Source organism: Mustela nivalis (genome assembly GCF_964662115.1).
Source record: "Mustela nivalis genome assembly, chromosome: 9".
In the NCBI taxonomy this organism is placed as follows: domain Eukaryota; kingdom Metazoa; phylum Chordata; class Mammalia; order Carnivora; family Mustelidae; genus Mustela; species Mustela nivalis.
In genome coordinates, this window is record NC_139028.1 from 83,214,201 (window position 1) to 83,236,398 (window position 22,198).

General features: G+C 35.6%; 1 protein-coding gene across 2 annotated transcripts in view; it reads left to right on the forward strand.

The window, feature by feature from the left end:
- The first annotated feature begins 1,202 nt into the window (after positions 1–1,202).
- The window catches only part of LOC309841216 (uncharacterized protein), a 52,161-nt gene continuing 31,165 nt past the window's right edge, over positions 1,203–22,198 (forward strand). For both annotated transcript variants that reach the window (XM_082684147.1, XM_082684148.1), the window contains exon 1: positions 1,203–1,563. The gene's annotated coding sequence lies outside the window, so the exon portion shown is untranslated. The remainder of the gene's footprint in view (positions 1,564–22,198) is intronic.

Sequence of the window (22,198 nt, forward strand, 5' to 3'; positions counted from 1 at the left end):
CACAAAACAAACTGAGGGTTGCTGGGGGAGTGGGGTTGGGAGAGGGTGGTGGGGTTATGGACTTTGGGGAGGGTATGTGCTATGGTGAGTGCTGTGAAGTGTGTAAACCTGGAGATTCACAGACCTGTACCCCTAGGGCTAATAATATATGTTAATAAAAAACTTAAAAAAATTTTAAAAAGAAATATAATGTCCGGGTTTTTATTTGTAGTTAGTGAGAAGAATAGAGAAAACTACACCTAATTGTAATTTTAAACATAAATGTAATTGAAGATGAAAGTCCCAATCTCTTATGGTAGTAGAAGTCTCCAGAGTCTGTTGTTAACAAAGTGTGCTGTGGTTTCCTTCCCAAGTAATATGCAATTCACATGCGAGTCCAATTGTATATGCCTAGTTATATCGGTTGTGAATTTTATTGTTACCCAAAGGCAGGTACACAGCTTGCAAAACTACTCATATATTTTAATGGATATTAAAGACATTATGTCTACTCTGTATTTATGTTTTAAATTTAAATCTCATTAAAAGAAGACAGTGGGTTAGCAAAACTGCTTCTCTTCAAAATAAAACTTTGAATAGGAGAGGATATGCATTTGTCCCAACAAATAACTAGACATTTTTTTAAAAAGGATATGAGATTTTTTTTTTCAAAATAAAAGTTATCGAGGGCTGCAGTTTTATAGGAAACTTGAAACAGATAAAAAAATCAAAAGCATAATAACCCTAATCCGGCAATCCCACCTCTCTGCATTCATTACTGATCTATTTATTATTTTATTATTTCTATGTCATGAATCTCGCCAAAAGGAAGGAGCCCAGGTATGGGGTTGGCAAATGCCATTTGGCCTTAGTATACATTTCTGGATGCTGTTCACTCCTCCTTCAACCCCTTTCCCCCTTTACAGTTTGCCTCAGTTTACTATGCCTTTTTAATCACAATAATATGTTAGACAATCTCTTTGGAACACACTGGTCTTCCAAACACTGGGTAATCAGGTGAGGGACAGCTGCCTGTGACTCTACGCCTCTGACAGTCCTTCCCAATGAACTCAGTGTCACCTCCTATGGCGCACTCAGGTTCCACTCCTGGCAGATTGGAGTTCTCTTCCCCACCATCCCCCCCAGCCCGACCCTCCCCATCCTCTAGAGAAGCGGGACTAAAGAATCCGCCTCTTTGGGTGTGCAGCGGGAAACCCGAGCGCGCGGGGCCATCGCTGGGCACCCCCTCCACTCTCCAACTCCAGCGAGAGACAGCGCACCCTCTGGCCTTGGGAGCAGCGGCGCCCAGCGATCCCCGGCAGGGCTCTCCTAGGCCGCCGGTGACATCACTGGTGAAACGGATTCCAGGCGCCCGGCTCCTGGTTTTAAGAGACGTAGGTCGGTCAGTCCGTCTCTGCCTGTCGGCCGCGGAAGAGGGCTGCTCATCGTGAGTTCCTGGGACACCGGAGGAGGAGGGAGAGCGCAGGCAACGAGGGAAGGAGGACCCCGGCAGGCGACCGCAAGGAGTTCAGCCCCGTGCACTTCCCTGCTGCCTCCGCTGCCCGCGCTGGGCCTCAGCACCAGGTGAGTCCGGGAGCGCGAGGGACTGGAGCCGAGGGGCTCTGCCTGTGTGAGGCTGGTCCTAGTGTGAGTCACTTATGGGAGCCAAAGGCACACAGTTCAGCTCTATGCATCTCCTGCCTCTGTTAGAGAGTTGCTGGGATCAGGATTCTGATCTGCTGGGGCCATAAAGGCCTTTTGGAGGACAAAGGATTTTTCTTAAAAGACATGTTTCTCTCCAGCCCTAAGAGTAATGAGCATACAGTCTACAAGTAACAGAGACCAAAGAAGTAGGATAGAATCAAAATACAGGGAGGAAACTGTTACCAGGGAATGTCTCTGCAGCAGCAGCCTCCAAACTCAGGTGCTTGGGTTTGGGGTATAGAGAGCCAGAGAAAGAGGACTGGTTCTAGGATACCTGAAACCTTGTACAAAAAAGAGAAGAGAGAGGAGAGAGAGAGGAAGAAGGAGGGAGGGGAGAGAGAAAGTAAGAGGGAGACAGAGACAGAGAGAGAGAGAGAGAGAAGAAGGGAGAGAGAGAGAATGAGGAAGAGAGAAAGGAAAGAAAGAAAAAATGCACAGAACTCTGCAATGACCAGGTTTAACTTCTGGAGGAAGCTAAGTGGTGTAGATAAAGAATGCATACACTTTCATTTGTGTGTCCTCTGACCTGAGCTAAATAAACAGCAACAGGGCCAATTATAGTTAGAAACATTTAGAATACTGAGGCTTTCTCACTGACTCCAGATGTGGCCTTTTAAAGGTATTATTTATAGGTAAGAGACTATGCACATTTTAAGTGAGCAGCCAAACTGAGTTTGGACAAACATATGCAAATTACGATACAGGATATTTATGTGCATCACTTCAGAAATTCCCTGAGTATCCCCCTTCAGGAAACACCCCCTTACATGTAAACCCTTTTCTGACTTCTGCCACCATAGGTTAATTTTGTCTGTTCTTTAAATTTTTATAAATAGAATTATGCAGTATATACGCTTTGTACAGTTTCTTTTACTAGTAAAAAAAGTCTCAAATTCATGTGTATTTTCGAATCAGTAGATTGCTCCTTTTTAGTGCTGAGTGATATTCCATCGCATGAAGAAAGCACAGTATGTTTTAGCCTTTTACTTACTCTTGGGGCATTTGAATTGTTTTCAGCCTTGCCTTATAAAATAAAGTTACTAAGAACATTCTTGTAAATCTTTTTTCAGGTATTTGGGAATCAATCTCTCTCTCTCTCTCTCTTTCTCTGTAATTGCTGGGTTATAAAATAGGTATAATTTCACAATATGAAACAGAGGCCACCTGTTTTTCAAAGTGCACCATTTTTTAGTGTGACCAGCAAAGTAAGAGCAATCTAGCTGTTCCCCATCATTCACAACACTTGGAATTTTAATCTTCCTCATTTAGCAACTCTAAATTATAGTTTGCCTTTTCACTTTATTTATCATGCTCTTTGCAAAGCAAGTATTTTTTCATATTGGTGAAATCCAATGAATCATCTTTTAATGATTAACGTTTTTTTTTTCCTTATCTAACAAAAATTTTCCTACCACAAAGTCTTAAAAATATTTTGCATATTCACTTCTAGAAACATCACCATTTTAGCCCTTATCTTTATGTCTGTGATCAGCTCTAATTTTATGTGTTTGGTAAAAAATAGGGGTCGGGGCATTTTTGGTTTGTTTGTTTTATTTTTCCAAATGGATATCCAGTAAGCGATTTCAACATTATTTGCTTAAAAAGCAATTCTTTCCCCCATTGGATTGCACTGGTGTCTGTTGAAAAGCATTTCACTGTACTTGTGTGGGTCTATATCTGGTATTGTGATTTTGTTTCATTGACCTACTATCTATATTTATAACTTGAGATTATGTACTTGAAGATATTTTTATAGAACTTCTTAAAATCAGGTGATGTAATTTTCAATTTTTTTCTTTCTCAAAATGCTTGTTTATCTACAAATATTTTAAAATCAGTTTATTAGATCTATAAAATGTCTACTGGAATTCGATTCAAATAACAAAGCATCTTCAGGAAAGATTGAGGAGAATTTACACTCTAACAATTATAAATCCTCCAAGCAATAAGTCCGATATATCTTTCATTTATACGGATCTTTTAAAATTTCTTTCCGGAATGTTTTATAACTTTTAGTGCATCAGACTTGCACATTTTGGTTTAAATTTAATCCAGTGCAATTTATGTATTTTGGTGCTGTTGCAAATGGCAATACATTTTCCAATTGTTTGTTGTCAATTTTTAGAAATATGATAAAATCTTGAATATTTACTTTGTATCCCTCAACTTTGTCACATTTGCATAGTATCTCTACATATTTTGTTGTTGAGTCCTTAAACATATCTTATGTACACAACTATTTTGTCTGGAAATAAATATGGTTGTGTGTTTTTCTTTTCAATTATTATGTGCTTTTTTTTTTCTTGTCTTATTTCACTAAGTAATTTCATTTGACTAGGTTCATTAGCACATACTGAATAGGAGTGTGAACACCCTTACTTTTCCTCAATCTCAGGGAGAAATTATTTAATATTTCACCAGTTAGTATTTTGATAACTATAAGGTCCTTTTACCAGAAGAAAAAGTCCTTTCTTCTCCTATTTTTGCTGGGAATTTTACAAATGAGTGTTAACTTTTGACGTTTACTGCATCTATTATAACAACATATTTCTTACTTGTACTGTTATTATGGTGAGTAACAGTTTCATATTTGGTTGTAGAAACAATCATGCATTCCTGGGATGAACTCAATTTGGTCATTTTGTCATATAGACATTGCTAGGTCCTATTTTAATTAATTGATTAATTAAGACACAGAGACAGAGAGAGTGTGTGGGGGCAGAAGGAGAGGGAGAGACAGAATCCCAAGCAAGCTCCATGCCCATTTTGGAACTGGTCCCATGACCCTGAGATCATGAGTCAAAATCAAGAGTGGGATATTTAACTGACTGAGCCATCCAGGCACCCCATTAGTTTTTATTTCTAATGTCTTATTGATGAATTTTGTGTTATGTTCATGTATGGTATTGCTTTATATTTTCTTTTGTTGTAATATTCTTTCCATGTTTTCTTACCACTTTATATTGGTCTCAGGAAATAATTTGGAAAATTATATATTGTTCTACTTTCTGAAAAAAGTTTTGTAAGATTGGTGTGATTTCTTTCTTAAATGTTTGATAGCATATAGCAGTGAGCTAATTAGTGCCTAGTTTTCTTTGAAAGAAGATGACAATAATTCAATTCCTCATAGTTATAGATAACAGTTTTTCTATTTTTTAAATTCATTTTATAGTAAGTGTGCTCTTTAAAGAGTGTCAATTATATCTAAATTGTTGAGTTTGGGGAGTATGAAGATGTTCATATTTCCTTTTAAAATTATAATATTTATAGATATAATAGCCATATCCTCTAATTCATAATTTTAGTAATTTTATTTTCTTGATCAATCTTACTTGGGATTTTTCAAGTTCCTTTTTTCCTCCCAAAAATCTTCTATTGACTATGTTAATTTCTCTTCTTGTTTGTTATTTTTATTCCCATTCTTCTCTTTATATTCTTTCCTGTACCTACTCTGAGTTTATTTTGCTCTTAATTTTCTAGTTTCTTATGGTAGAATCTTTTAAATTGCTTTCAAATTGTTTTATTTTTTAAGTATTAAATCTAAGTATAAATTTTCCTCTAAAACTGTTTTAACATTTCCTCATAAATTTGGGGGGTTTTATTGCTTTTTAAAATTCATGTTGAAATATTGACTAATTTTTTGTATGCTTTCTCCTTTGACCTATGGTTATTTGGGAGTATTCTACTGAATTTCCAATCACTTGGGAATTTTTACAATATCTTTTTGTTACTAATTTCTGCATTAATTCATTTTTCCTGAGAATGTACTGTATGATTTTAATCACGTAAAATGTATTGAAGCATATTTTATCATCCAGCATATAATATATCATGGTGAATATTCATTGTGTATCTGAAAATAATGTGTGTGTGTGGGGGGGTTTGTGTGGTTTCTTTTTTTCATTTGTTGTGCAAGGTGCTTCATAAATGTAAATTAAGTTAATTTCTGTGGTAGTAATTTTCAAAATTTCAATATTCTTATAAAAATCCCAAACTATGGATTAAGGATTTAGTACTGTCAACTTTTTTTCACCATGTTCTTTGAAGTGCCTTTCTGAGAGGCAAACACTCTTAGGTTTTTCTTCTTGATGAATTGACCATTTTATCATTAAGAAACTTCCCTCATATCTCTGGTAATATTCTTTCTTTTTCAACTAAAGTCCACTTTACAAGCTATTAATATATCATCTCCAGTTTGTTCTTTTCTTTCCAAATCAGTAACACTTTCAGTTTTTCTTTACCAATAATATTACGACAGAGCCTGTTCTTTCTAGGAGAGTTACTTATTTTATGTATTTATTCCAATCATCTGTAAGCATTAAACAGAAAAAAAAAACTTACATAATGCACCTTTATACTGGCACTTACTGCTTAGGGTTGGAGAGCAGGGGCACAAAGGTACAACGGAGAAGTTCTTACCCTGTGCTTCAGGGATCTGAAAGTCAGAAGATGGGCTGGCATAAGCCCTTTGAAATTGTTTGCAACTTCAAAGATTATGTATGTGTACATTTTTCTAGGTAGGAGATCTGAGCTTTCTACAGAAGATTTCTTACTTTCCCAAATAAGAACAAGACATAATTGAGGCAGCTTTCTTAAATCTGTAAATATCATGTGGATAGTTTTTCTCAATCAGAAGATATAACTCTAGCCACTTTGTGCCTAGCGCCCTAGCGTAACTAAAACTAATTTGTGCTAATCCCTTAACAATGTTTTATCATTGAAATTTCGGTTGCTACAGTTTATGCCTCAGCAGTTTTTACATCCTTAATTAGCCTTTTTTTCTATTATGAAAATTTTAAAACACATTTGAGCAAAAGAGATTTTAATAAGGCCATAATTATCTCATGCGTATAGATACAAATTAGAAATAAAATAAATTAAAAAAGACAATGATCATTACATAAGGAACTATTTCTGCAGAAAGAGCGCTCAGGCCCTATGAAACACTCTCCTCTTTCATGTTCTTTATAACTGTATGTCAGAGTACATAGTATATGTGCATCATTGATTTGGAAATCATCATTGAAGAACAAGAGGATCCCTGTTATGGATGTGGGGGCAGGTGACTTGAATTTGGTATCTGCCCTTGCAGTATCGCCCATAGTGATTGTGGACAGTTTCCGCCTCTCTGGGACCAATGCTATCTATTGGAAATAGATATGTGTGAACCACACATACAAGCACATAGGAATTTAAAAATTTTTTTTTTTAAAGATTTTATTTATTTATTTGACAGAGAACACAAGTAGGGAGAGAGGCAGGCAGAGAAAGAGAGAGAGAGAAGCAGGCTCTGCACTGAGCAGAGAGCCCGATGCGGGCCTTGATCCCAGGACCCTGGGATCATGACCTGGGCCGAAGGCAGAGGCTTTAACCCGCTGAGCCACCCAGGCGCCCAGGAATTTTAAATTTTATAGTAGCCATTAAAAAGAGTAAAAGGATAACAATGAAGTCAATGTTAATACTATATTTATCTCAATATCAATATTATTATCATTTCAATATGTAATCAATATAAAATATTATCAAAATGTATAATATTTTATCAAACTAAGTTTTTAAAATCTATTTATACTTTATGGCACATATCTCAATTTGGATTCGTCACCTTTCAAGGACTCAACTTTGACATCTGACTATCTTCTATTTTATTGGCTTATAGGCTTATATAAAATTACTGCTTTAATTCTATGAACATGGAAGTTAATGAGAAATAAAAATTCATCTTTAGAATTTTGATTTGTGGTTTTATTATATCTCCTGTGTCTGATTAGTATGTTCTATGATTTCTCTATCTTTTTGAAGACATGTAATAAAATCGTACTAATTTAATAACCCTATCTACTAATTCAATCACTTGCTACTATGGTTCAGTTTGGATTGACTGAATTTCTCATTATGGATTGTGCTTTCCTGTCTCTCTAAATATCTGGCAATTTTTAATTGGATGGCAGTGCATTGTAAAGGTGACGTTATTTCGTACTGCATATTTTTAGATTTTTTAAATGTTCCGAGTCTTGTTCTAGAATGCTGTTATTTGGAAACAGACTTATCTGTCTAGGTTCTGCTTTTATGTTTAACTAGCTAGGACCAGAAGGATGTCCAGTCTAGGGTTAATTTTGTCCACCGCCAAGGCAAGTTCTTTCTTAGCACACTGCCATGTGAATTATTAGATTTTCCACTATGGCTTATGGGAACTGGTGTTATTCTAGGTCTCCTGTGAGTGCTAGAAACTTTCCCTTGTAATGCATTTGGTTGGTTCTTTCCTCGACCTAAAATGGTTTCCTTATGTGCACATAGTGATCAATACATCTGAGGGGAAGCAGAATCTGCCCTTCTAAGTGAGCCACATTGACTTCTGGATTGTTCTGAGCGGAAGGCAGTTAAGACCCAGGAGATCAGGAAAGCTTTCTACCTCTCCCCTAAACTGCCTACAAGAATATAGATAGGGGGCTTGAACCAGGAAGAGAACTGTGACCAGTAAAAAGACTTTTTCGCATGGTATAGGAACCATTTGTTCATCAAACTTTCGCTCTTCTCATCTTTGTGTAAACTGTCTTCCTCTCCTTTGGAGTCCGAGTCCTCTGCCCCTTTCTCCTAAGCTGGTATATAAAGCTGAATTACTTACCAGCCTAGGAGTCTCATATTTTTACAGGACTCCCATAGGTATGAAATTAAATTTGTTTTTCTCTTGTTAATCTGTCCTTTTCAGTTTTATTATTAGCCAGCCAGAGAACTTAGAAGGAAAGAAAGGAATTTTTCACTATCCTTCAATCTAGTGTAACTGGGCTTTCCTTTCAGTATAAGGATTGTTGGATCATTCTCAAGTTTTCTGCTTTGTCTTCCTTTGCACATGAAAATATTTGAACTTCACAAAATAAAATTGGACGCCGCTAATATACATTATTTTCCAAAAAAGTTAATAAAATATGGACTGTTTTAAAGAAAGCAGTTCCTCAGTATCATTATATCTTGCTCCATTTATAGGTATTTAATTATTTTTCAATTGACTTTACAAAGAAACAGCCAAATTTAAATCATAGTTTTTCTGTGGAGCTTTCTGCCCCTTTTTCTAACTCTCGAGCTGAAATTTAATAATCACATATTTATTTTTTCTAGAAAAAAAGAAATGCTCATAATTATGCACTTAGGCAGATGCTTCTCAATATATGCTAAAACTTACTATAAAAATTATATTTTTATATACGTAATTTATAAACCCTCATGATGCAATAATATTCAAGACAGAGGAAATAACATTCCTAAAGTTGCAATGGTATATTTGCCTTCTGAGCATCTTATAATTTAAGTGTTTCAGAAATCTTTATTATTCTGGCTGCCAGAAAAATAATAATGGTTAAATTAGGTGAAGAAAACTAACTACAATTACTTTTTACTGTAAAGTTTCACAAGACAAAGGATCAAGTCTTTATTTCAAAAATTTGCATGTGTATTAGCACAAAAAATTAGAGTAGACATTCCTACTAGTGAATTTGGGTAGGAAATTTCTGAAATATAAATTTATCTCGAGGCTGTGATAGATTCTTCTTAAATTATCCTCCCCTGTCAATTCATCCAGAAAACAAAACAAAACAAAATGCAAGAATGGTCTTGAAAAACAAAACCCAAAGAATCAAAGTATAACTTGTTGGTATGTTACTGTTCAATTATTTATACTCCTGAAAACTTATGGCGCTCCATCCCTGTGGGCCGATTTGAAAATGAATATGGTGCTATCCATGGTTCATTTTGCCAAAGAGGTTATGATTTAATTGACTCTAATAAAAGGTCATTCTCTTTTCCCCTCCTTCTCTTTTTCCTCCTGTTCCCTTCCCTCTTTACATTCAACAGTCCTTGTTTACATTTAGTTATGATGCAGGCTAGAGTCTGAGCCACTCAGGTTCAGACAAGAACCACTTGCAAAACCTGCTGTAGCACTGAGTGGCAAGTTCATCTTTCTGCCTCTGAAAACGGCTTAGCTCCTCAGTAACAAAGGATTTTCTAGTTCAAAATGTCTTGTAACCTAAGTTCTATGTAAAGCAGTATCTCTAATACCCACTTTGCTAGTACTGAGTTCTTTTCAAATGTTGGGGAACGTGAGATTGAAGGCATTGATTCAAAAATGTATTATTCAGTATTTGCTGTTTTTTATTTAGTAGATCAAAAGAGCAACATTGTTTTAAGGTAACGTATGCAATTAGAAAAATGATAGTCCTTGTATAATATAATGACAAAGATAAAAGGTCTTCATTTAAGTATGAAATCTTATAAATTTTAAGGTTTTGTCCAATCTCACCTTTTCATGAACAGTTTTAATAGCTGAAGCACTGCTGCACTTATTAGTCCATAATTTTCCCCATATTGAACATATATTAGGGCCCTGGTGAGACTTTCTTTACTCAGCCTTCAGGAAAAAGCCAAGCATTTTGCTTTTTTTGAAGTGGCAAATCCCATAGATATAAGAAAGCTATTTAGTCTTGACAATTGGCTCTTCCCTTCAGGAGGTGGCAGGTAAAGTCAGTAAAAAGCAATTTAATGATACGAATAATAACCAATATAGAAGCTCATTTAAGGTATGCACAAATAACTGTGGTCAACGAAAGTAAACATGCGTTGGTTTAATGGATACAGCATAGAATGACTGCACTTTTTAAAATGCCTTCATTCTGTCGAAACATTAAATTGCTATTCCAAGACAGGCAATAATTTCCTTCACAAGGAAAAAATGTTTAGATATTCAAAGAAGTAATATGAAGTGTTCTTTAGTTCTTGGTGAATAAAGGACCAGTGGGATGCTTGAGAAGGCTTGTGTTTTATTCTGCAGAAGCTTTTTATTCCTTTGCGCTGTGGTTCTGCTGTTTGTTTCTTGGTTTGTTAAGTATGAAATGACTTGTTAGGGAGAGGGACTTCACAGGCAAGAGGGAAACTCTACCAACTTTTGGTAATTTTTGCTTCAAGCGAGTTTAGCAGATGGTTGATTGTAGTCCTTCCAAAAGGAGGCAACTTGGGGTTCTCTACTGGGCCCTCAGATCTGGAGCCATCATACTACACATTTATTTGTATTCTATTTTAAGAAAATGTTATATATTGATGACTCCTTGGCCGCCTCTTTTTCTCTCCCGTATTCTCACCTTAGTATCCAGCAAATAAGTTTGATGTTGGAAGCGGTTCCAGTTTAACTTCTCTGAAATACTCTCAAAGAAATTTGAGCTACTTTTCCTTAGTTCTGAGGGGGCAGAGCTGACACTCTCTTTTTTTTTTTTTTTTAAGATTTTATTTACTTGACAGACAGAGATCACAAGTAGGCAGAGAGGCAGGCTGAGAGAGGGGAGGATGCAAGCTCCCTGCTGAGCTGAAAGCCCATGTGAGGCTAGATTCCAGGACCCTGGGATCATGACCTGAACTGAAGGCAGAGGCTTTAAAACCCAGGCGCCCCCTAGTTTTCCTTAGTTATAGTCATAAAATAAGATTCCCACAACCACTTCATATGACTCTCTATGCATTCATTTATTTGTGATCAGTTCTACACCATTCTGAAGCGTCAAACTGTAGGATTTTATTCCTCCTATATTTAGAAGATATTAATATGCCAGTGATTTTTGGGGGGGGGGGTGAGTGTTACTTTCCTGGGCAAAAAGTGTAAAATGTTCCAAGGAATGAACAGTTTCCCTCTGCCACTCATCTTTCATCTCTGCCAACTGAAGTGCTGGAAATACTGTTTTATTTTATATTATTTCAAGAAAAAAAAATGGAAGCAAATTAATTTCACATAGTAACTTTGAGTACCCAATAACTACTCCACTGTGTGTTTTGTTTTTGTCTTATAAGGATGAAAAGTAACAGGTTTTAATAAAAGGTCATCATTTTTCTGGAAAAGTCTGACATGGACGGTACAATGGGAGGAAACCATAGAACCTCCTTGCTTTCCCTCATGTCATCAAAACAAGAACATCACCTCTACTGTACTGGCCTTTAAATTGTGTCAAAACATATATCATCTTAAGAGCACTTGAGTGGTGCAGTCAGTTATATCCAGCTCTTAGTTTCAGCTCAGGCAGCGATCTCAGGCTTGTGAGATCCAGTCCCCAGCTTCTGCTCCCCACTGCCGTGCACTGGGCTCCACACTCAGCATGGAGTTTGAAATTCTTTCTCTCTCTCTGCCCCTCCCACTCATGCTCTCTCTCTCTCTCTCTCAAATAAATAAGTCTTTACAAATGAAACAAAATATATATCATTGTATAGAAGAAAATATAGATTATAGCATAAATATCAGTATTTCCACTTACTTAATTCTAGGAACTCTTGTCAAGCATCTTTGTCAAATTGTTGGGTGTTTCTCCATTTTCCTAAAAATAATAAAAACTGAACCATGCATCTAATCATATGATTTAAAGATATTAACATACCCCTGATAATGTTAAGTGTGTCTCTCTAAGCAATCCCAGACATGAGAAGTAAGTAGAAGGTACTCCATTAGACAGAAAGTCTTTTGAGGGCAGAGTCCCAAGTCTTAGGATTCTCGATGCCCTGCATGGATCATTTTTGAGTCTGGCAAGTGTGACATATATACGTGCCATATATATATATTTGAAAATAAAGTCAGATTTTTTGTATTCTCAGCTGACTTCTAAGCACTATTCCTACTTTTATAAGATGCTGTATCTTTTGGTGTTTATATAATACACTGGGAGAATATGATATCTTTTAATTGAGTCCCATGAGTGTTATGATCATACTTTTGACAAGAAATTCTGTTTCAGTTGTATTTCTAGTTTTAGTCCTGTCCATATAATTATGATACTTTTCAAACAAATTTACAGAGTCAAACTATTCCAGATTTCTAACTTTAAGAAGTAGACAACATGCTTTTTAAAAAAATATCTTCTGGTTCCTCCTAATTTTGCACTTAGGAATTACTTCATTTATATTTACTATGTTTTTTTTCTCTGCCTTCTCTCTCTGTCTCTTTCTCTGTGAATCACACACACACACACACACACACACACACACACAAACTGCAACTTGCTACCTTGTTTCTTTCAGCCACATAATAATAACCTGACACGGATTCTTCCTATACTTCTGAGGTGGGAAAGCTGAGGGGGACTCCATTTTAGAAAAGTTCCTTCTCTGCTGGTTTTCTGCTAGGTCCCACTGACTCATCTTCTATATTTTGCATGTGAATAAGCCACAGAAGCTAAGCTCCCACTCTAAGTGGGAAGCAAGAAAGTTAATCATTCTTTGAGTTTTGTCCTAGGCCCCCAAACACATGATAACACCTAAAGAGAGCCAGATCCCAAACACATTCCAGGTCATCAGCTGCAAACAAATCTCAGCTGATCATCAGTACTCCTTAAAGAATATCTGCTCTTTACCTGTCACTCAGCTTTGATCAGAACCTACCCTGGATTCCCTCTTAGACCTTTTTCTAATACAAACCCCAACCCCAAGTGATGGAGAGACTCACTCTTCTTTCCTTCCTGAGTCTCCCAGACACTCCATCTGCTCTACTCTATCACTTAAGCTGTTTAACAAAACTCTGTTTTCACTTTCTCTGGCTTGCATATGATTTCTATCCTGTGTGAAGTCAAGGAATATTTTGGCTGGTATTGCAGGACACTCCTGAGTTCTCAGACCCAGCCTACCTCCATCACTAACCATCCAATTCATACTTCCTCTTTCTTTCAAGGCAGATCATCTGATTGTCTCTAAGAAGTCTCTTCCTGACTAGCTTTCAGCTAGCATCACGTTATAGGGTGAATCTGCCATATGCTTGCATAAGTATTACCTTCTATTTATTCTTTTTTAAAATCTTACTTAAAATCAATTAATTAATATATGGTGTATTATTAGTTTCAGAGGTAGAGTTTAGTGTTTCATCAGTTGCATATAACACCTAGTGCTCATTACATCAAATGCCCTCCCCAATGTCCATCACCCAATTACCCAATTACCCCATTCCCCCATCAACGCCCCTCCAGCAATCCTTAGTTTGTTCCCTATAGTTAAGAGTCTCTTATGGTTTGTTTCCCCCTCTGATGGTGTCTTATTTTATTTTTCCCTCACTTCCCCAAAGTTCATTTGTTTTGTTTCTTAAATTCCAATTATGATTGAAATCATGTATTTGCTTTCTCTGACTGACTTATTTTGCTTAGCATAATACTGTCTAGTTCTATCCACATTGTTGCAAATGGTAAGATTTCCTTTTTTATGGCTGAGTAATATTCCATTATATACATTAATTCTAATGTTAAACTTTTCAGTATATATATTTCTCATGTAATTCTATTTATTCTTATATACAAACTCTTTAAGAACTATAATTCTGGCCTAAACTATATGTCCTACTGAACTATACCTTATATTAGTAAAACTTCTCAAATATACAACTTTAGGAAATAAGTTCCTTCTTTTTGAAGAAACATTTAATTTCCAGCATACCACATTATATATACTCATTTTAAATTAAAGAAAAGTATAAAGACAAAAATTAAAGCCTCCTATAATCCAAGTACGTGAGCACTGTTGCCATTTTTTTTAAAAGATTTTATTTATTTATTTGACAGAGAGAGAGAGATCACAAGTAGGCAGAGAGGCAGGCAGAGAGTGAGGGGGAAGCAGGCTCCCTGCTGGGCAGAGAGCTGGATGTGGGGCTCGATCCTAGGACTCTGAGATCATGACCTGAGCTGAAGGCAGAAGCTTAACCCACTGAGCCACCCAGGTGCCCCTGTTGCCATTTTTTTAAATAATAATGAGTTCAATATATAAGAAAAGTTGAATAATGATTTGTGATTACATCAGTTCACTTAATAAGTTCCAAATTCCTTGATATAAATCAAGCTCGGAATTTAGATTAATTCTAAAAGCTGATTAAGAAAAGATTAATTCTAAAAGCTGAACTAATTTTGATAGTTCATGCTTAATAATACATTATAATGCAGGTTTGGTCATATTGCTTAACCTATCAGATTAGTAGTACATTTAGATCATTTATTTGGTTTCAATTAAGGATCTTAGTAAATAGGATTTATAAGTAAATTACCCAAAGGAAATAACTTATTACTTTGATAGTTCAAATGAGGATTTACCTAATTTCTCTGAGTGCATAATCTTCAGTTGACTTGTTTCTAAGTGTATGCCTGCATTAAAACTTTAGATCTTAATAAACCATCTCAAATCTTGGCCTTTAGAAGCAGGGCATGAGAAAACATTAGCTAAAATTGTGGCTATTATTTATAGGTGTGTTTTGTTTAAATAAGGTAAAGATTTTGAAATTTACTCTGTGTGAAAACTTATCAAAATGCTCGTTAGGTGGAGCAAAAGGAGAAAGAAGGGGTGAACTGATTTTTTGTTGTTATTTATGACAAGAATGAGACAATGTAATTTACATTTAAAAAAAATTCTGTTGGATATATAATTCTGGCCCTCAAATTAATGACCTTGAATTCTGGAAGTGCTTCCAGAATTTAGCTGGCCAGTTTCATTGTTTTCTGCCAAGTGATAGAGGTTTTAATTGCTGCATTTCATTAGGAAAACAAAATAAAGCATAGTTATTACAGCCTGCACACTGTAATTTAAGTCCTATCTGTTGGTCTCTTCCAGCGACCACCCAATGTAATGGCATGAGACTGGTTTAACCAGGCATGGCCCAACTCAACTGCCCTTTTCTGTAGAAAGATTCTATCCTTTCAACTATTGTGATTTCTAGTTTCAAGTTTATCTATTTTTTTCTTTTCATTTAAATTCAGAGTTTGAATCTTTTATATAGACTTTAAGTAACTCAAGGTGAAACAATAGTCCTTTTCCTGAGATCTGCTATGCATAATACCACTGATATATTTATTGAACAGAAAATAGCATAGTTTGCACATTAGTCCATTAACTGCTTCATATTTATTGTTTTAGCATCAAGGGAGAATGACAACATGGTTCTAAAATTAAATCAACCCACCATGTTAGATACATAGCATTGAAAAGCTGTTTTTGAAATTAAAATGATGGGCAGCAAAAGGTTAGGCTCCTGAAAAGGATCTGAAACCTTGTCTCGAATATCATTCAATATATATGCATTCTTCATTAATTTGTAGAACCAAAAAAGAAGCATTTCACCCTTTTTTGTTGTTCCAAAATTATGATCTCAAAATCATTCAGTTTTGAACATTTGAATCTCTATCAACTAGTTTACAAAGCTTATGGAGTAAGCTGTAAGTCATGGAGCAGGGACTAGAAAAAAAAAAAAAAAGAGTGCAGAATCTTACTGCCTTTGCTAAACTGAAATAATCCATCTCTTAGCTTTCAAGATTTTTATATGAAGCCACCATGAATCATAATCTTTGCTTCAGGGAAAGTGTCCAAAAAGTTTAATTTGTTAAATCAAACTCATCCTTGATTTGAAGGAGGCAATTGTAATGATGTCATTTCCTGAATTATCTCAAATAACGGTAGAATCTGAAGGAACCATAATGATTAGTGACCTCATACAGATTAAGGGCAGCCACAAATACAAGCAAGGGCATCCCCTCCCATTCTTCATCTCACAGGCAATGCTCCTTCTGCAGAGTAGTTCAACAAATATTTTAATTTCTTTATGTCTCATCTGTCCCTAAAATTATATTTTATATGATAGCAGATGACTTCAGTAGTAGATGAACAAAGGCATGGGTAGATAGGTAGGTAGGTAGGTAGGTAGATAGAAAATGTTTGCTAGATGTGGTCCATAAATTGTCTTTAAAAATCTGAGGGGTTGGGGAGCCTGGGTGGCTCAGTGGGTTAAGCCTCTGCCTTTGGCTCAGGTCATGATCTCGGGATCCTGGGATCTAGTCCTGCATCGGGCTCTCTGCTCGGCAGGGAGTCTGCTTCCCTCTCTCTCTCTCTCTCTGTCTGCCTCTCTGCCTACTTGTGATCTCTGTCTGTCAAGTAAATAAATAAAATCTTTAAAAAAATAAAATCTGAGGGGCCCTCAAAGATAAAAACATTCCAACTCTCACTCAACTAAAATTGTTACTATCCTATCGATAACATTTAAAATCACTTTCCTTAAAATGGTGTGCTACAAAATCTGACTTTGAAATTTAAAATCCAGAGTTATTTTAATATGGAAAGTTCAGTGAGTATGATAGTGGAATCTCCTACTACTTTGACTTTTTTTGTTTTTCAAGCACCCAAACACACACACACACACACACACACACACACACACACACTGTTCTTTTGCCGGTGCTTGATTTGACACGTATTTCTCCTTATGATTTTAAGTTTTTTTTTTTCTTTTCAATTACTCAGGTTTCAATTAACCTCTCAAAGATTTAACATTTAGCACACTGATTTATAATAATTATAATACTTAAAGTTCTTGTCATGAATGTATGAAACTAGGTTATTTACTGACAGTTTTTTTTAACATGAACACAATTCACAATACAGATGCCATTTTCTCTTATTTTCCAAAAGTTTATAGAATAAAATACAGAGATTTTTAAAAAATCTTTTAGCTTTATTCACTGTATGTTTTTTTCTTAATCCCACTGAGTGAAAGGATTCAGGTCTAGTGATGTCTGATTCCAAGCTGATGCATAATTGCTACTACTCTACCATTACACAGAGAATTATATTATTTATACTTCAGTACTCAGTCAATTTAACCAAAATCCTTTAAAAATAACACTTGACTGAGATGAAACATTTTTCACACCTGAAAGTTTTCCTATATGTTAAATCCTGTTCTTTCATTGAACCATTTATATTTCTTGCCTCTAAGAAATTGTGACTGTTGCAATGCCTTTAATTAGATTCCCCTCAAAAATTTTATTAGTTAATAGAGCTCAGTTTTATTAGTTCTAACCAAGATCCCATTTCCTCTTTACAATATTCTCCCTGGTTTCTGATAATACTCAAATCATTATCTGTTTTTGTTCTATGTTATTTTTTTCCTGATATGCATATTTAACGTCAACTATTGGAGAGTTTCTTCTACTAATCAGTGAAATAAATTATGGCCTTTTAAAAAAATAGATTTTGTGGGGCGCCTGGGTGGCTCAGTGGGTTAAAGCCTCTGCCTTCAGCTCAGGGCATGATCCCGGGGTTCTGGGATCGAGCCCCGCGTCGGGCTCTCTGCTGAACGGGAAGCCTGCTTCCTCCTCTCTCTCTCTCTGCCTGCCTCTCTGCCTACTTGTGATCTGTCTTTCAAATAAATAAATAAATAAATAAATAATCTTAAAAAAAAATAAAAAAATAGATTTTGTTTATTTGAGAGAGAGAGAGTGCATGCGCGCATGCCCTTCAGCCAGGGAGGGGATGGAGGGAGAGGGAGAAGTAGGTTCCCCACTGAGCAGGGAGCCCGATGTGTGGCTCCCTGGCACCCCAGGACCTGAGCAAAGGCAGACAGTTAACTGACTGAGCCACCCATGCACCTAGTTATGGCCTTTTAATTTTGGTTTCAGACTACTAAAACATTTTTTAAAGAGGTAAGTATAAGAAGACTTGCTCACACATTTAGAAATGCAGGTGTATCACATCAATGCTTATGGACAACTTAGAAAAAAACTTGAGCAAACAAAAAAGAATAATTTAAGATAATATGGTATATTAGGCAGCATTAAAAATGATGATATGTACTGAAATGAGACTCCACAGTTTAAGAAGCTAAATAAAAGTGTACAAAAACATGCATTTGACATATTTTACTGAGCATTAACATGGTATACTATAAAAATATGCATAAAATAAAAAATTTTTTTCATAAATATAAAAAAATTCAAAATTGTGTTTATAGTCTTGTGTATATTCAGTAATAAACTTGTCTTTATGCGTAATATAACCAGTAAATATAAAAAATTAATTTTCTTACATTCTAGAAAGTTTGGATTATACAGAAAAATTCAAATAATAAAATTAAAATTAACTTTAATGTGTAATGGTTTAAGATCTCTTTTTGACTTTTATTAAAAATTCTGCTCCAGATTTTTAATTTTTCCAAAGAACTTCAAAACAGAAACAGGACACACTTCATCAAGTCTTTCTGGAAAAAATCTCAGTCAATGTAGTAATTTCACCTTAATTTTTGAGCAAATATGCTAGGAATTCTAACTGCTAGTTTCTTTGTACCACATTTGAAAGTGTGTGTTCACCAATTCTTATTTAAGAATTCCAGTGTTCTTTGTAGATGACCAGGTCAGCCCAGTGCCATGTCTCTTTCACATTTGATGTCTGTTTCTCCATCTGTTTCTCCTGCTGGTCAACAGTTAGTTGATTAGGATTTTTCCCATAGATTATTTTACAGACTTTCTTGCAGCTTTTTCATCTGTTTTTGGATGTGGAAATGTCCATACATTTTTCATTACACCCTGAGGAATTAGTCACAAATTCCAAAAGTGATTTCTGTTCTTCTTCTATGTCAAACAGTTGTCTCTCTCAGTTAAATTCTTTTTGTTGGACATGTGTGTGTGTGTGTGTGTGTGTGAAAGAGAGATTATTGCTTGTCCACTTATTTTATCTTTTATTTTATTTTTGAGTTTTCCAAAAATTAACTGAAGCAGAAACAAGTTGGTCAGATCCTTGTTGGTAAAAAGTAGTTGTAATGGTATTCAAAAATACTTTTCAAAAAGTATTCTAGCACAGGTTTTCTTCACAAACTAGATTATGCTGAAAACTTTTTTTCCTAAATCTTTCAGGAGTGTTGGTTCTTAAGACAGAGATTACTCCTATTCTGATCTATCTTGTGCTCCTGAAAAACTGCAGAAAGGCATCTGAAGGCTGTTTGTTTAAGATATGGATTTCTTTTTTATTCTTGCCAGTAATCTATTGCTGCACTAAGTGTGTGTAATTTTCACTGAAGGTCATGGTGATGCCGAGAAGTTTCACTGATAACCTGCCCATCTCCAGTTTCAGCCATCTTAATCAGAAGTATCCTTTCTGATTGAGGGTCAACCAGACGGAGTGAATCCAGATTGGTTTCTCTCAGGTTCAGGGAAGAAGTGTTTGGAAGGGGCAGAGCCATCCCTCTCTCCTGCCTTCCGGCAGCTCCTTATAGGTGGCAATCTCCCCGTCAAGAGCCATCTAGACATTCTGCACATCTTGGTATTCCCAAAGGTGACCTTCCTTCATGCTCCGAATATCATCCTGCAGGCGGCCAGTAGTGTCTTGATAGTCAGCTTCAAGGGCATTCACTTCCGTTTCACTTATCTGGTGTTCAAGGGACTCCGTTCCTCTAAGTGCACCCACTTCACAGGTGAGCGACTGCACCTGCCTCAGGTACTCAAGTAACTCCAGCTTCTGGCGCAGGCCATCATTTTCCAGTCCACAGCCTCAGAGAGGTCAGCAGACTGGGACGTGTACCTCTCCGCAGCCTCTAGAAGCTTCTCTGCAGCCTCTTTCATAGGGCTGGTGCGCATCACTCATGACTTGCCTCCTTATTTTAAATTTAGTTTTACTTACATTGAACATTTTGAGATCCAAATTTATTTTCTTTCCAAGCAGTCTTTTTCTATTTTGTTGATATCCTTTTAGAAGGACATGCTTGGAATTTAGATAAATGTTTGTTATCTCAGTCTCATCAGCTCTAGGTGAGTGTTGTCATACATCTCAGGAACCTAATCCTCATTCCTTTGTGTTGCCAGAGCATTTCATGGGGGCCTTTTACAAAATTTGTTTAAACAATGATTCTTTGCTATCGTTTTATTACTGATGTTTGCCAACTGTCTATGGTAATTTATTCAAACATCATCTCTCACTCATAGTATGTGCATATGTAAAACCATATTTAATAAAAGCCATATTGTAGGGGTTAAGATTTTATGAGGTATGTGTATGGCACTGAATCTGTTGATAGTTCCCCGAACACGTTTATATCATTTATCCGTGCTCTCTCTCCCTGTTCTTTTCACTCGCCTCCACCCTTTACCGTAGGTAAAATTTTCCTGTTCTCTTTTGTAAGATCTTCCTAAACTTCTGTATTTCTCTAGTACATGATACATGGAAGGGAAAGCTCTGAACTAACATGCATTTATTTGGATTTTTAGAAGTCACACCTTTATTCAATGCAAAAGACATTAGGATTGTGGGGGGGATTAAAAATATCCTGTACAATAACCCCCCTTTTTTGTTCATATCTTAATATTTTCCTAACATCAGGCTCAAGTTAAAGATTTAAGAAGTGATTTTACTTTGTTAATTTTTATGATAAATATATGTACATTTAAAAATATATATTTTTTATTGTATATGACATATTTTTGTAAGAAGGATTTAAAGTGCAAATTAAATAGATCCACACATGTGTATATATATATATAGATCATAAAAAGGAAGAGAGAGAAACATTCCTGAAGGATAAAGTAACTGAAAATTAAATTCATTTCTGGGGCACTTGGGTGGCTCAGTTGGGTAAGAGTCTACCTTCAGTTCAGGTCATGATCCCAGGGTCCTGGGATGGAGCCCCTTGTCTGGCTCTCTGCTCAGCTAGAAGTCTGCTTCTCTTTCTCCCTCCACTCCTTCCTTGCTCATGCTCTGTCTCTCTCTCTCAAATAAATAATTAAAATCTTTAAAAATTTTTTGAAAATTCATTTCTGAAAATTATAGACAGGAACATTCAGTAATCATTTGGATTAATAATCAGAATAAAAGCATATCGATTTCTTCCAAGAAAAGATATTTTCATAGCATCAAGTTGTGAAAGAATTATTTTGTAAGACTGTCTTTTGTCAGTTGAGCAACCTGTTGGTTAATGTCATCAGGAGAGTGTTAAAATATGGAAGTGACTATTTTTTTTGCATGAGCTTTGGTGATGCAGACCGTTGGAAGTAGATCAACTGAATTTCTAACCATCCCTTTAAGACATTTCCCACCACAAATTACATAAAGATTGACCTCAGCTCTTTGATTTGTTTGTACTGAGCTCTATGAAACAAGTCAATGTGTTGATGTTTTCAGAGCTACCAGTTAGGATACAACCAAATTTCTGGATTTATAATGATATAGTTAATATATAAATGTCATTGACAAATTAAATACAAGCCTACTTTCTAAAATTAAAATGCTGCTTATTTCTGAAAAAGACCTTTGCATATGAATGTAAAAATCTTTTTATCATAATTTTTAAATTGAATGTCTTATTTTATTGGAATGTTTTAAAAAAACATCTGTAAATACTAATAATGACTTGGTCCCAAGATGACTATTTTATTAGGGATATGTTTTATTTAAGTTGAGGATATACATATTGAAATTAAAGGTATATTTATATTGACAGAGAGTAGATACTAAAAGTAAAGTGGTCATTTTTTTCTTAGGGATGTTTCAGTCTTCATTGTATTAACATATTTGCTAAGGCAAGCACCATGAAATAAATTTTCTTCCTTCTATAGGTAGGATCTATCTCAGTTTTTAGCTTAAAACTTGAAATTTTATTTTGCTGCCTAGCTTTATTTTTAAATAAGGCAAGATGTGTTAGATTTAAAAATATACATAATGTTGAGTTACCTGTGTATTTGCTTTCTTCAAGAGTAATAATCTATATTTATCA